Below are 14,850 nucleotides of genomic sequence, written 5' to 3' on the forward strand. Positions count from 1 at the left end.
TCTTAACTGATTACCGTTTTTCCATATTCTTTATTCTAAGAATGCTCCTAGTGTAGTGCTTGCCTGCAACACTGATGAGTGGAATGAAACCACAGGTGCATTTGCAAGTTGTTTTGTTTATGATCAAAAATGCACAATTCTGTTGCCAATAATACAACATTTGTTCTTGCAACATGTCTATACCGGTGTAAAAGTCCCGAAAGCAAATACGCCATCATCGACCGAACAGTAGCCATTCCCTTCAGCTCCCGCGCTGCTATGAAGCGTGTCAGCGTCGACAGCGGCGTCACCCTTCGGCCGGGGCCCAAGCGCCTCATCCAGCAGCCCCAAACATGCGTGACGTTTATATTGTGCGCCGAAAAACAAACGCACTACCGCCGTTCGCTATGAAAAGTTATCAGAGCGCCTGGAAAAATATAGAAGAACGAAAGACTTTCCAGAAGAACAGCTCAAATAATGCTAGAAATCAAAAAAGGTATGTTTATTATAAATACGACATATTTTATTGGTAAAGGCAGCCTTTTTTTCGTGTTGGCTTCAAACACCGAGGTCGTATGTTTTGTTCATTTCTTCCCGAGTAATTATGTGAGTGTAAGATTCTTCACCCGTAATTATTAAATAGCGACTAGATTAACTAAATAACATTTCGGTAAAATAATGTTTTGAAAGCAGTGTGCCGTACGCTTTCCAAAAAGTTGTGGGTTTAAATACAATTATACCGCACAAGTAAAAAATCCGAATAACGGCGTTTAGGTAGTACAAAAAGTTACAGTTCTTGAAAAGCGCTCAATAAGTATAATTTATTATTAATCGGGTACAGACAAAAAGTTCAAGCAGCAGTGAGTATATATGTCAAGTAGGGAGCGGACGTCTAGGGCCCTGCGGCAGAATTTATGTGGCGCATGCGTGTATTTCAAGCACGCCCACTGTTTTTTGACAGGGCCTTCTGGTTTTGTTCCTAAGTAATTCAGTAAAATAAGCACTTGCACGAGACAATTCGCAGTGCTGATATGAAAGAGGGTAATGTTATTGTAGTAAGAAATATTATACATCAGAACAGTATTTAAAAGTGACCCTGTTATGGTAGTGGATGGTATGCCACTTGCCCAGTTTCCACCGTCTTCAGTTACAACTAGACTTACTCGTTGAATAATTTTATTTTGCCTAATTAAATTGATCAAAATGCAGACGACGTTCATACAAATGTGCTGTTTGACTGTAGATAACAAGGGCACTTTTGAAGACAACATTCAGAAAGCAATTACATTGTTTCCAGTGTTCATTATTTCTGTTTCAGCTCAAAGAAAAACAGAACAGAATCGAACTAGTGATACATAATGTCTTGTTCTGAAGAAAGGACATCTCATAAGAAAGTAAATATCTGGCAATCATAAAGTGTGTAGAATATAGTCGACATTTAATAAGGGAATTCTTACAGTGGTGAGAGAAGGAGCAGAAAAAAGTGCAACCTGTGTGTAAAGATACAAGAAAATGGAGCTAGATGGCTACTTTATTATACTCTCTTTAAGTTTAATTGATTTCAGTAGTTGCAGTATTGCCCAAAGTAATTCATCATTTATGAAAATGACCAGTCTTAAATAAGTTGCCTTAATAAAAAGGGGGCAACTGTCAAAAACAATTCTTTGTCATTTAACAAATTGACCTGAGTGATGAATGATATCTCGAGATGAATACATGGAGACCAAAATATCTTGAGTATTTGTTCACACATATTGGAGTGCAACTGGTGGAAAACTCTTTATAATATTAGGGACATGAAAATCACCAGTGCATACCCAGAACCAATGTTTCCCAAGGGCTCCAAATACTGTGTTTGAAAAGTGAATGTGAATCCAACACTTTCTTTACTTCATATTCAAGTGAAAGTCAATTGTAACAAGAAGTGATTGATGAATATAGTGAGTATATGAAAATCCTAAGCAGTTTTTAATTAGAAACCTGAAAAAAGAGGTACATTTTAATAAAAATGTGAAGGAAGATCCAGTCTCAATGTAGCCAGTCCCATGTGAGAACTAACATACTTGGGAGGTAATTTTGGTGACATAACACTCAACCTTAAGTCCCTGAGAAATACATTTTGATCTTTTGACCAATCCTATACTAAGACTGTTATGATTGCAACCTATCAACCATTTGTATGTGACTCAAGTTTACTTGAGTTTTAGACATACAGTACATTATTTCCAATATTGATTAGGCTCTGCAGTATTCACAGTGGAAAACACTGGGTTTAACCATCGCCAGATGGTTTAAACCCTTAAAAATCTTTCATTAAAGAATAACAAGTAATGCTTGATTATTAAATATTTCTGGAAAATGTCTCCCAAAATATAATGCCAATCTAGTTTGTTTAAAAATCCAAAATACCTTAAATATTTTTTCAAGTTTTTGATTTACTATCTCTCTATTAGCCTCTAGAAGATACCCATGATGTTAATTTAATTATACTGTAATATATAATTAAGTATTAAGAATATTGCAAAAAAAACATGGAATCTCTGTTTAAAGCAGATCTAAGTACTAGAAGCTAATCTAATTATTATCATGTTCTGCATATTCTTAACATCTTTATTATGTCATTTCTATTTCTTCTATTTTTGTGCTATTCTATAATTAATTTGCTACTTGTTTGTTTCTATTTCATGTCGTCTTTATGATATGATTTGATATTGGCTGCTTGCAAGTTACCTGAATCATGTCTCATCTCTGGCTATAATCTATAAAAATGTAGTCTACAAAATACATGACAGAGAATTAGTCAAAATAGGTACAGGTATAAGTGAGCTGAACATTATTGATTGATTTTAATGATTTGATTAAACATACTATAAGTCTTCGGACAATTTTCTGCATCTTTTTGACTAGTTAGACAACAAAAATATACATGCTGTGTGTGAAATATTAAGATTCCCAGAAATAGGTAAATTATGTCATGAATATATAAAATTATTTCTGACATTTTCATGAAATAAAGTAGCCACAGTTTTTAACAGATGGAAGTAATTGGAAAAAGCATTTCAGACTTCATTTCTTTACTATTCCTAACTTTATTAAAAATTAATCTACTTCATACTTACATTTAGTGAGGGAATTCTTGTGAAAGCAAAGACAAAAAGATGATCGTTTCTTATTTCAGCAAATCCTAGACCAACATTACTTTTATACCTACGTTTTTAGCATTCACTTTTAATTCAAATTAAGGATGTTAAACTTGGGGAGCAGAGTTGAGCAGATATTTATGTTAATATAAGGCTTTTATTATCTCATGCTTTCATTCAAGCCATTATTATATTTTTAATGCATTAATTGGAGAGTAATCTAAGATAAAATGTTTAATAAATCTGTGGTAATAATATGAATATCCAATAAGTCTCTTATTTCTTGGAAGAGAGGTAAGCCAGTTAATAATAGCTTTATACTCTTTCTGGGTCACTAAAAGCTTTTCACTTTAAACTTCTAACCTTAAGCATAAAATGGATTATTTGTGAAACTTCCACTTTTCTAATTTTGAGAATCGTTTAAAAAATTAAATAAATAAATTATGCAAACTGTCCCCTAATTTGCAGTGCAAAATTCCTCTCACATTATTAAATTGCGTTTTGTTTTATTTTAACATGAAGTTTAGTAAACATTTGAGTGTATTCTGTGCAATTACAGCAGATTTACACAGTCTTTCAAACTGGGCATTATATCACAGTTATCACTATAACAGTATTTAACTTATGGTTAAAGCCTCATTAGGAAAAGTCAAGCAAGTTAAGGTGTTAGCACATTAACGCATCAATTAATTAACGCTGACAATTATTTTACCCCGCATTAACACAGTTTTTGTTATTATTTTGAAAGCCTTAAACTGGACATTATATCACAGCTCGCTAGCGATCGATATAGATCAGTGATCTTGTTACAGCGCTTTTCGATACACTTTTTGCTAGAAGGAAAGTTAGCTTTGTTGATTTGAACTTAATTCCCTACGCGTACATGAGTAGCGAAGAGCCAACAGCTTCTAAAATGGCATGTGGTGAGATACCAGAGAGAATGCTCAAAGTAAAATAATCCGTGGGTGTTTTTTTTTTGTTTTTGTTTTTTTTTTTTGTATTATCGCTGAGTTGGATTCTAATTTGTTGGACTACAATTTTGATGCAAGTGATCTGGAGATGTAGATCGAAAACGAAAGTGAGGTACCAGCATCAACTGATTGGTCCCCAGCTGATTGTGGTGCTGAACATGTTCGTGTAGCTGATGCACTTATGGCAATGTTCGCCAGAGAGGACAAACACAATGACAGGAGCTATAAACCATACTGCAATTGACACCACCAGGCACCTGTCTCACAAAGACAGCCAGGCAGCCAGCCCATCGTACATTCCTGCTGGCCTTCGAGCCGCCCCCGCATAGCTGCTGCTGCTGCTGCAAACAGGCGCCGATAGCAGGCACAACAGGCAGCAACAGATGTTTTATGTTGATTTATGTGTGAAACCATTGCTTTGTGCGCTTTTCAGAAAACTGAGTTTTTCTGAAAAAATATTAGCCCTCAAAGAGTTGCTACTGAACATAGACTGTTTATGCTGCTCCCTGATAAAAGAAAATGTTTCTGCTGGTATCTGTTTAGATAAAAAAGAAAACAGATTTAGAAATGTTAACTTGATGTTGCTCGGAAGGTGCCTGTTATAATGTAATGATCGTGGCTCTGGACTCTTGAGGGTAACTTGTTTTTCAATAAGAAGCTAGATAAAACGTTAATGCCCTGGCAGTGGCAAATAACTTTGGTTTTATATTTGGTTTGATTACATTAATGTTTAAGCTGAGATTTACAAGAAATATTTTAACTGCTACTGTGTAAAGGGAATGCTGCTGTACTGCTGTTAAAAAGCACCCTATTTGTTTATAAAGTATTTGTAAACCAAATACACGCAATACACTACTTTTGAGTTCATTATTGAATTTTGCACATAACAGTGTGATTGTTGTGATTGTCTGTGATTAATCACAATTAAAACTTTTTTAATCGTTGCCCAGCACTAATATATAATATTCTAGTTAAAAAAAAAAATAGCATTCACTGAAAATAGAAAAATGTAATAAAATAAATGCATATTATCCTATAAATATAGTTGCATTTTTTTAATAACTTGATCTCCGGTAGATTAGTGACTTATCAAGAGGCACAGAGGTGAACATTGATTTCATCTATCTATCTATCTATCTATCTATCTATCTATCTATCTATCTAGCTATCTATCTATCTACTGTATGTATATATATATATAATTTATTTTAGGAAAGTTTTGAAAGCTTCAAATAATAATAATATAAGTTAATGTATAGTTCTTATTATTTTAATGCAACAGAGGTCTGTTGTTGGTGATTTTAATATCTCTTGTCCATTCTGAGTTTCTGTTCAAGGGCTACGAGGCATAATTTAATCAAAATATCCACCACAACACTAAATTAGAAATGTACAGAATAATGGGAAAGACATAATGCCAGCTAATCACAATACCCACTACAAGTATTTATAAAAAGATACTGAACAGCTTCATCAGGTGCTGTGATAGGAGTCTGCAGTACTAAAACAGTGAGTTTAAACCTTCATGTAAATGCTGTGGTTCATATGACTTCTGTTGTTTTTACAGATGTTATTTTAAAGTTTTAAGGCCCTATAACTAAAGGCTGTGTGCCCATCATTTTATTTTAGTGGAAAGACCTTGTTGCAGTTTATCCTTTGTCATACAACCATTAAATTCAGTCTGAAAGCCATTTTCAGCTTTAATTGGGAAATAGATTTTGGAGTTGTCTTTACACTAGTAATCATTGTAGAAATTTAACAAGATTAAATATATGGTTGTGTTGTTTATTATAGTTATTTTCCCTTTAACCTAAAAATAATGTTTTAAATCAGCTGTTGATTAGCAATTAAACAATCTGAATAACAGTTTGAAACATTGCTATATTAAATACTGATCAATACAAGTGAGTACACTAACTGTTCTATGTCTTGTATGTTAAGATATCATGTTAATTTTGTTCATACTTTTGTTATTTTTGTTCTTACTGTTAATATCTATATATATATATATATAATTCACTAAGGCAAGACACCCATGGAAAGCATGCCGGAAGGGGCGTGGATTTACTAAGCTGCCGACAAGCAAGACACCAATGGTGCACGCAGGAAGGAGCCACGTCGGAGGTGAATCACCATGTGCAGTGTGTAAAACGGTTTGCGAGGGGTATCCCATGGGATCCTTAAAACAATCCTTTACAACTGAGGTTAAAACACAATGAAGTAAGCAGTCTTTAAAAAACGAGTTTTCGGTTACGATGCACGACCGTGTGCACCATAGCAAACTGTTTTACACGCTACATACAACAGTTCGCATCTGCGACAGACATGCGTCTTCTTAGATGCTCCTGCAGGAACACGGAAAGTCTACGTGAGTCACAGGTGCATCTGGACTGTGCAAAGACGACAACGACTCAAGTGACGAGTTGGAGGTGGGCACATGAGTGATGGCGGTCCGCCAGTTTTCAGTCACGGACAATTGTGTGTTGGTTCGTTCCGTGCATTGTTACAATGTTGCTTTTCTTGCTGATTTTATTACTTTACCGATGTTTCAAATGTTATTTTCTCCCTGTGCTTAAAAATCATTAAAAAACTGGCCTGATTGTGCGGCGTATGATACACCACGGGTTGGCTAGTTTTTATAATGTCTGTTCCCTTATTGTTTTTTCTTGAATTTCATTATCTATGTATTGCCCTGTGTCAGGCTATTATTTAAAATGTATCATATACATGCAATTAGGGGACAAATTCAGGTCTTGACTGATTGTAATTACTGTCATCTAATGCCACTTGTCTTTATACCCCCGCAGAAAGGATGATTGACATACCCTCCACTGATGATGTTGCTTCTGGTTTCTTGCTACCTGAACCTGCCACCCAGCTCTTAAGACCGGCTACTCATTGATTTAAGATCCTTCCATTATACAGGAATCACTTCGGTGCCCCAACCTTTCATGATATCTCTGTTTTTGACATTATACCTGGCATATGTGCACCATTGCTGTTTCCAAGTGCATCTTCTGTTTGGTGTGTATAAAATATGGTTAGAAGAAGAAATGTATTTATTTTGGGCAGGTTTATAAATGCAGATGTGTGTGTTGTGATAGAAGGGGCCTCATGGCAGCCCTGCATGTCCAGAATAACACTTATAGTTTTAAACAAAAATTGGACCTTGATTAGCAAAAATAAACACAAGAGAGAAATGAGTACCTGGTTGAAAATGTACACAGGAAACAGAGACATACAGGTTAATGGCTTCTAACAACTGTCCTGTCCCATCTGTCAGGCAGAGTGGCTTTTCTATTTGTCCACCAAATTAGCACCAAGAAATCAATATTTCGCCCCTCAAATCTCTTTCTCTCTCTCTCTCTCTCTCTCTCGTTTCTCTCTTTCTTGTTTCTTGACACTGGCTTCTTTGTAGCAAGATGACTCTATCCATGTAATTTCCAGACAAGCTACAGGGCTTCTCAAGTTTGACTCCTGGTGTTAATGCACCTCTAAGTCTTTAGTTGCTTTAACAGAGCTAGATTTGTTTTTGACTACCTGCCTTAAAAATAGCACAGGCTCCAGTCATTCCAGTCTGGTACAGTATTATTTGACTTGATATGCAGGAGGGTAATTGTTGAATTCCTGCTAGTGGCTGTCTTGTCAGGTGCTACCTCCTGCAAACCCTTTGTGACTTTATTTGGTCCCTACTCATTCAGCTTTAGTCCCTCTGATCCTGATTGGAAACATTCATGCTTTTTCTAAGGCTACAACATCTAAGGCTTCTTTCTGCCCATGTGTGAAACCTAGGCACACATACTGGACTTGCCACCCTGTTTTTTTGTTTTTTCTTTCCTTGTGGGTATCTTCTGCCATATTAGTTCTGCTCTTGCCTTTAGTATTCTCCACTCAGCCAGGCACCACTTCAGCGTGCCCTGTTAAGAAGTGATGACCAATCCAGAGCTGGTTCCTGCCTTATGCATGCAGTTTTTGATATTGTTTGCTACCCTTGTAAGTGTGTAATAAAAAAGGTAATGGAAGTGGATGGATAGATGGAAGAATATTTGCAATTTTAAAAGTGTGTCTTTTTTGCGTAAAAGTAAAAAAAAAAAAACTTCATTTACATATTTAACATAAATTAAAGAGAAAGTACTAGTTTAGTTTTTGTCATCAGCTTGCTCTATTTTTATTTATTTGGCTACAGTTTTTGGAAGCATTTCTATCTGTAAATGTAAAATATGCAGCAAAAGTAAAAGTGCTTTAACACTTTTCTACTTCATTTTAACATGGAGTCTGGTTTGCCATATCTGTAGTTTCAACTTCTGCATTTTGATATTATGTTTGTGGAACAGCTATATGCAGGGCTCTGCATTATATGACATCTTTTGCACTGTAAATTCCATTTCAGCAGTTTAATCAGCAATATAATCCCTTAAAGCATAGTATCAGCACAATACAAGAAATTATCTGTGTCTTCTGTGTTAAAGTGGTTAATTATAACAAGTAATTTAACAAAAATTTTTCTTTTTTTCAAAAATGTATACAGTGGAACCTTGGTTCACAACCATAATTCATTCCAAAACTTTGGTAATTTCCCTCATAGGATTGTATGTAAATACAATTAATCCGTTCCAGACCGTACGAACTGTATGTAAATATTTTTTTTTTAAGATTTTTAAGCACAAATATAGTTAATTACACCATAGAATGCACAGCGTAATAGTAAACTAAATGTAAAAACATTGAATAACACTGAGAAAACCTTGAACAACAGAGAAAACTAACATTGCAAGAGTTCGCGCTATAGCCTTACAAACCGTTCGCTGTAAACACTTTTTTTTAAATAAGTTTTAAACACAGGGAAAAAAATTGAACATTTGAAAAATCTTTAATTTAATAAACCACCAAGAAAGTAACATTACATCAAATCACGCTACAAACCGCTCGCTAAAAACACTTTTTTTTTTGTGAGTTTTAAGCACGGGAAAAAAAATGAACATTTGAAAAATCCGTAATTTAATAAACCATGCCTTACCACACTATGAATGCCACTTTTCTTGCGAAACTTTTCAAACCATCCTCTACTGGCTTTAAATTCCTCACTTTCGCCACTCGTAGAAGGATAGTTTTGCAGCAAATCACCATGAATCTTCCTGGCTTTCTCGCATAACATCGCTTTGCTTACGCTGTCCCCTGCAAGTTGCTTCTCATTCAGCCACACTAGCAACAGTTTTTCCACCTCTTCCAGCACTTGAGGCCTCTGCCTGGTTAACACTGTAACTGCTTTTGCAACATGAGCTGCTTTAATGGCCTCTTTCTGCTTTAGGATAGTCGAAATCATAGATTTTGACTTCTTGTACTCGGTGGCAAGATCAGTAATACGAACGCCACACTCATACTTTTCAATAATTTCTTTCTTTACTTGGATTACAATTTTCTTCAAACTTTTTTTCTCACCACTCTTCACTTGCTTAGAAGCCATGGTTAACTGCAAAAACACACAAAATAATGTAGAGCACAAAGAGTTCACAGCGAAAGCACGCATGTCTGACTGAGAATAATGCACAGGGAGAGGCTGAACATATGCTTAAATACAGTAATTGGCGCGTACGAACCAGAAGGGAAACGAAATAGAACACAAAGAGTTCACAGCAAAAGCAAGCACGCACGTCTGACCGAGAACAATGCAACATGTGTGGAAATCATCGGCGCGCACAAACCAAAAGAGAAACTGGCTTGTTCGTATACCGAGTGTGTGGTCGTGAACAGATGCAAAAGTTTGGCAAACTTTTTGGTCATAAACCGATCTGTACGTGTTTCGAGACCTTTGTGAACCGAGGTTCCACTGTACTTTTGTCCAATTTTCATTTTACTGCAGTTGCAATCAGAAATATTCTGACCACAAAGATTATAAGGATTTACCAATGAAGGTTTTGTTTCAAAGAGCAAGATTTTGCTTTGGATGACTTCTTTATCAGTTGAATTATACAGTACATAAAATTAACAAAGAAAATGTATGATATAGTATTTGTGAGTAACAATGTAACACATTTATTCAACCCCTATATAATATTGCGGTTTTCAAAACCTTCTGCTAGTTTTTATGCCCTAAAGTGGAGCTAAAATATAATAAGCCTTTGGAAATTCAATAATGATCCCTAATTGGCTTTAGCTGTGATGCGTGTATAACCAAATCAAAAAAAAAAAAAAACATGAATGTGTTGAGGGTGACAAGTGCTTAAGTGGCAACTATAAGATGAGCACTGAGTGAATGAGGACTTAATGGCCGCACTCCAAGATGCACTCCACTCTTTTATCACAAAGAACATCAAAGATTGAGTAGAATATGCTTGGAGAAATTTGTGATACGCCTGCAGAGATTTAGGCCAGTGGACTAAGGAATATAAATTGGAACTGAACACATGGACCAGCGGTATGTCTGGTGTGAGAAAGGCCAGGCTTAATACCAAAAGAATCACATCCCCACAGTCAAACATAGAGGTTGGTCATTGGTAATGTGGGGATTTTTTTCTGTTGCAGAAATTGGCAATCTTGACCATGTAACTGGCATCATGGAGTCCCACAAATACCTGGACACTTTAAAGAGGAAGAAGAAATTGAACCTTGGTGATCATTGGACTCTCCAGGAAGACAATAATCCCAAACACAACTCCATGTTAACCAAAGCTTGGATGAGAAATGATTCCTGCAATGTCCCGGAGTGGCCTTCTCTGTCCCCAGATTTAAATCCCATTGGAAATATTTGGTGGGATTTAAAGAAGGCAGTTGAAGTGTGGAAGCCATTAAATATCAATGAGCTGGAAACTTTTGTGCATGATAAATGAGCAAAGATTTCAACAGAGAGGTGTAAGCTTAGCAAAAATAGTTATTAGATGTTATATAGGCTAAAGCATGCTCTACAAAGTACTGAAGCTGGGAGGTTGAATAATATTGCACATGTCCATTTAGTGAAGTGTTACATTTTTTCATTTGAACTTAACCTTCAATCTATTTATGTTCTCAAAAAAAATGTGTCAATAAATATTTTTTGTTGTTTAATGATGATTTTTGTCATATATTTTCATTAACCTCAATTCATATCACTATAATGCCTGTTGAGTTGAGGGGGTTCAGTGTTTCTGATTGCAACTGTACATTGATAATACACGTGACTGACTGAATTTTTGGCATAATGAAGTTCACTTCGATTTAAACTTATTTGGTAATAAATAAGATGATACCCACATACACCAATGTATAAGCTGCTTTGAAATTGGATTGTAAATAAGGAGGAACATGTAGGATTGATCATGAGTAAATGCACATTTATTTTTCTCCTGTTGTAGTGCTACAAACTTTATTTTCTTTGATAATTCAGTTTATCTTAGTCTCCTCTATGCTGTAAGAAATCGGAACAAGCAGTTCAGAGTTTATGTTAAAAAACAACAGGCTTCTAAAGTATTGCTTAAGCAGATGTCAATGATATGATTTGGGTTGTACAGGCAAGTACATCTGAAGAGGAGACAGATATAATACTGCTGCTGATCATAATCTGCCTGCCGCTGAAACTGTGGAATGATCCCAATTGCCAACACTGGCCATGTTTATAGCTCAATCAGTAGTAAAGAATCTTTGCATTCACTTCCCAAAACAAAAACAGAAGCTCATTATTCCTCAATCGCAACCCTACACAAACACTTTATTAGGTGCTTATAGAGTAGGGGTTTCCAAGATCAGTTCTGGTGTGTAGCACTGTAGCTACAGGTTTTTCATTCCAACTAGTTTCACAAGTCAGTGGGTCACTCTTCTGTCTGTTCAATCTAATTAGCTGGCCTTGTTCTTATGTTATTCAGCATTCAGAAAAATGCTGTAGTATGATATTTGCATTTAGAAGAAATTCACGAATGTGTTTTCTTTGACCTAATTGTAAACACAACATTTTTTGCCAGTTTTATTATAGTTCACCTTATTTCTGTGAAGTTTGCTCCTTAAGTTGTATCCAAGTACTGACAATTAGTGATGTACAGTGCAGGAAAAGGTGCAAATGACACTGAATGTTAAAGCAGAGCCATTACTTAAGTGTTTCATTCATATGTATGCTAATTAGTAGTAAAAGGTTTAACTAAGTGGTACTCAACTTCAGTCCTGTGGACCACCTTAACTGTAGGTGTTCACCCAAATCACCTTCTGCAGTTAACTAAACACCTGTCTTTATTAAACAAGCTGTTGTTTCCAATTTTAAACTTTTTTTGTGCCAATCCAGAAGTTGCAAAATGGGTTTGCTAAATTTTCAGGGGAACGTAGTAGGCATTTGTGTGCCTGAAATTAACTGTTTTTTTTTCTTGCTTTTTAAGATTTTCATTTTTTATGTTCTGGTCATTTAAGCCTTTTCTTGTTAATTAGCTCACAAGTGAATTTTATACTGGAGTAGCAGCTTCCCATATGTATTTAGTTCCATTTGCACCTGTCTTTGTACTGCTCATCACTAAGTAATTTGGATACAATTAAGTGGGTGTACTGCCTCCTGCAAAATGGATGGAGAAGCTGCTGTTTTTGGATTCCTGATTTTGAATTTTGTGTTGTGTGTGGACACCTGTTATATCTCAGCCAGGGTTCTTCCCCTTTTTGGGATGGAAAGCCTTCTTTTATGTCTCTTTTTTGCTGAATTTTAGTCACAGATATGCTGTTATTTTGGTTTATTGTCTGCTTTGCTTTCTGTGCCTACTCTATGTTCCATTTAGTTTGTCGGTGGTTCCCCAAGAGGCAGGGCCACCTGCCAGGAACATCCCTCCACCCTATAACTTTGGAGGATCTTTCACAGTTATTGATGCTTTAATTCAGATACACTTTGGAGTTCTGATAAGTTATTGTGTTTCTATGATTGTTGTGGTATGCTAGATTTTCAACCTGTTTGTTCCGTCTTTTGACCACTTTTTGGACTCTTGGATTGGGACTTGTATTGGATTGCCTTATTGTTTCGGTTAACTCCATTTTGCATTTTAGTGCTCTATGGAGGTTCATTCTTGTTGAATAGTGTTTTTGTGAAAATTAACCTTTTATATAAAAAAATCCATGTGGCCCTCATTGTATCTAGCTGGGATTTTTGATGGGATTTCCCCTTGTAGTGGACATTTTTGGAATTGTTTTTAGGACTTCTAGTCATAATAATACCCTGATTTTAACCCATGCTTTGATTAAGGCACTGTTTTTGGTTCGGGTTATTGGCTTTGTTCATTTTAATTTTTGCCTTTTTTTCCTTGTTTTATTATTTCAGTAAATTATTTATTTTATAAAGATTCTTTATTTGCCTTATCACTCAAGCCAGGGGGTTGGTGGTTTATCCTCTGTCTTGAAGTGCTTTGTGTATTTGACCGTTTAAAGCATATTTTTAAACTTTAAAAGTCTGAGTCCCGTTGTGGATTTGTGCGGTCTGAACCCTGCCTGTTGAGTTTGCGGTCAAACTGCCTACAGTGAGGCCTGCTTCTGGACTGGTTAGTAAAAATCCTTGCCTGGTTTGTGAATTATTTAGGGAGCCTTTTACCATGTTTGCATCACCATTTCACAACAGGATATGAATAACAATGTGCAGGTAATGAAGGATGAAATAAAATGTATAGGTAAGCTCTACAAGCATAAGTTATAAAAAATAGTCAGTAAAATAGACAGTAAAATAAATGTAATTCTCTAACTTGACAATGTGAAACATAATAATATCCTGCATTGAACAGCTGGAACAAGTGGCATTTTACAAAGATGACTACATTAGAACATGTACTGACTGCATGAGGCGGCAGCAGTTTTGAAAGGTAGTGGAATCAGGAGACAATCAAAGGTTCAGTATGAACTAGACAATGTTAACTACTGGGAAAGTGAGAATCTGGAAAACAAGCTCATTACACAAAATCAAAGTCATAGGGTGTAACGAGAGAAAATCAGGATATGCAGGAAAGCTGAGCCAACTCAGAAAAACATTTCCTAAACAGCGATTAAAATAATGCACAAAAAAAATAACATCAGAGATTTAAGTTGAATCCACACACACTTCGACAAACTTGAAGGACGCACGCTGACCTTGTATACCAGATTGGTAATGACGTCACATGTCGCCCACTCCCAGCCATCCTTCCTTCAACAGCCAAATCCTGTAAGTTAATTTTAAATTTACCTTAGTGTTTGCTCAGTTTCAATTTGAAAATAGTGTAGCTTTAACATAGATAATGGAAGATTGTGTCCCACCCCATATAAGTTAATTAAATGTTCTATATGTTAGCTCTGAGTGACAATGCTATAGCTCTTTGATTAAAGTAAGACATCTAGAAAGAAACATGAACTGTTAGACAGATTGGCATTAAAGGCATATAGTTTTCTGATGTAACGTACATATTTGAAATGAATGAGATAACAGAAAACTTACGTAATGTAATATAGATGTTTACCATAGATGACATAGATGAGAAGTTTCCTTTTTTGCATGTATTATCATCAACCTTTTTTCTTATTATTGTGTGAACTGTTTGCTTTGAATTTCACTAAAATCTTTAAAACAAAGACATTTGTAATGTGTAGTTTTTATGTGTGGCGAGTCATGCTAGTGCTTTAATGCCTTTTCTGGTAACAGCATTTTAACTGTTTTGAACTTCTTGAAAACTCTCAACAAATGCAGTTACATTGTAGGTCAGAAAAACTGCCAGCAGACGACCTTAACACAGAAGAACTGCTTGACAAAGGCAGTTAATGTAACAGAAACTAAACTGAAAGAACTGAAGGACCTAACTAAG

General features: G+C 35.6%; 1 long non-coding RNA gene across 1 annotated transcript; it reads left to right on the forward strand.

Moving 5' to 3' along the window:
- The first annotated feature begins 322 nt into the window (after positions 1 to 322).
- On the forward strand, positions 323 to 14,620 carry LOC120542153. The gene is made up of 3 exons (XR_005636162.1): positions 323 to 475; positions 6,898 to 7,114; positions 10,613 to 14,620. It is a non-coding gene; the product is annotated as an uncharacterized LOC120542153 (long non-coding RNA).
- The last annotated feature ends 230 nt before the right edge of the window (positions 14,621 to 14,850 follow it).

The sequence above is a fragment of the Polypterus senegalus genome, chromosome 13, assembly GCF_016835505.1.
Source record: "Polypterus senegalus isolate Bchr_013 chromosome 13, ASM1683550v1, whole genome shotgun sequence".
NCBI classification, from domain to species: domain Eukaryota; kingdom Metazoa; phylum Chordata; class Cladistia; order Polypteriformes; family Polypteridae; genus Polypterus; species Polypterus senegalus.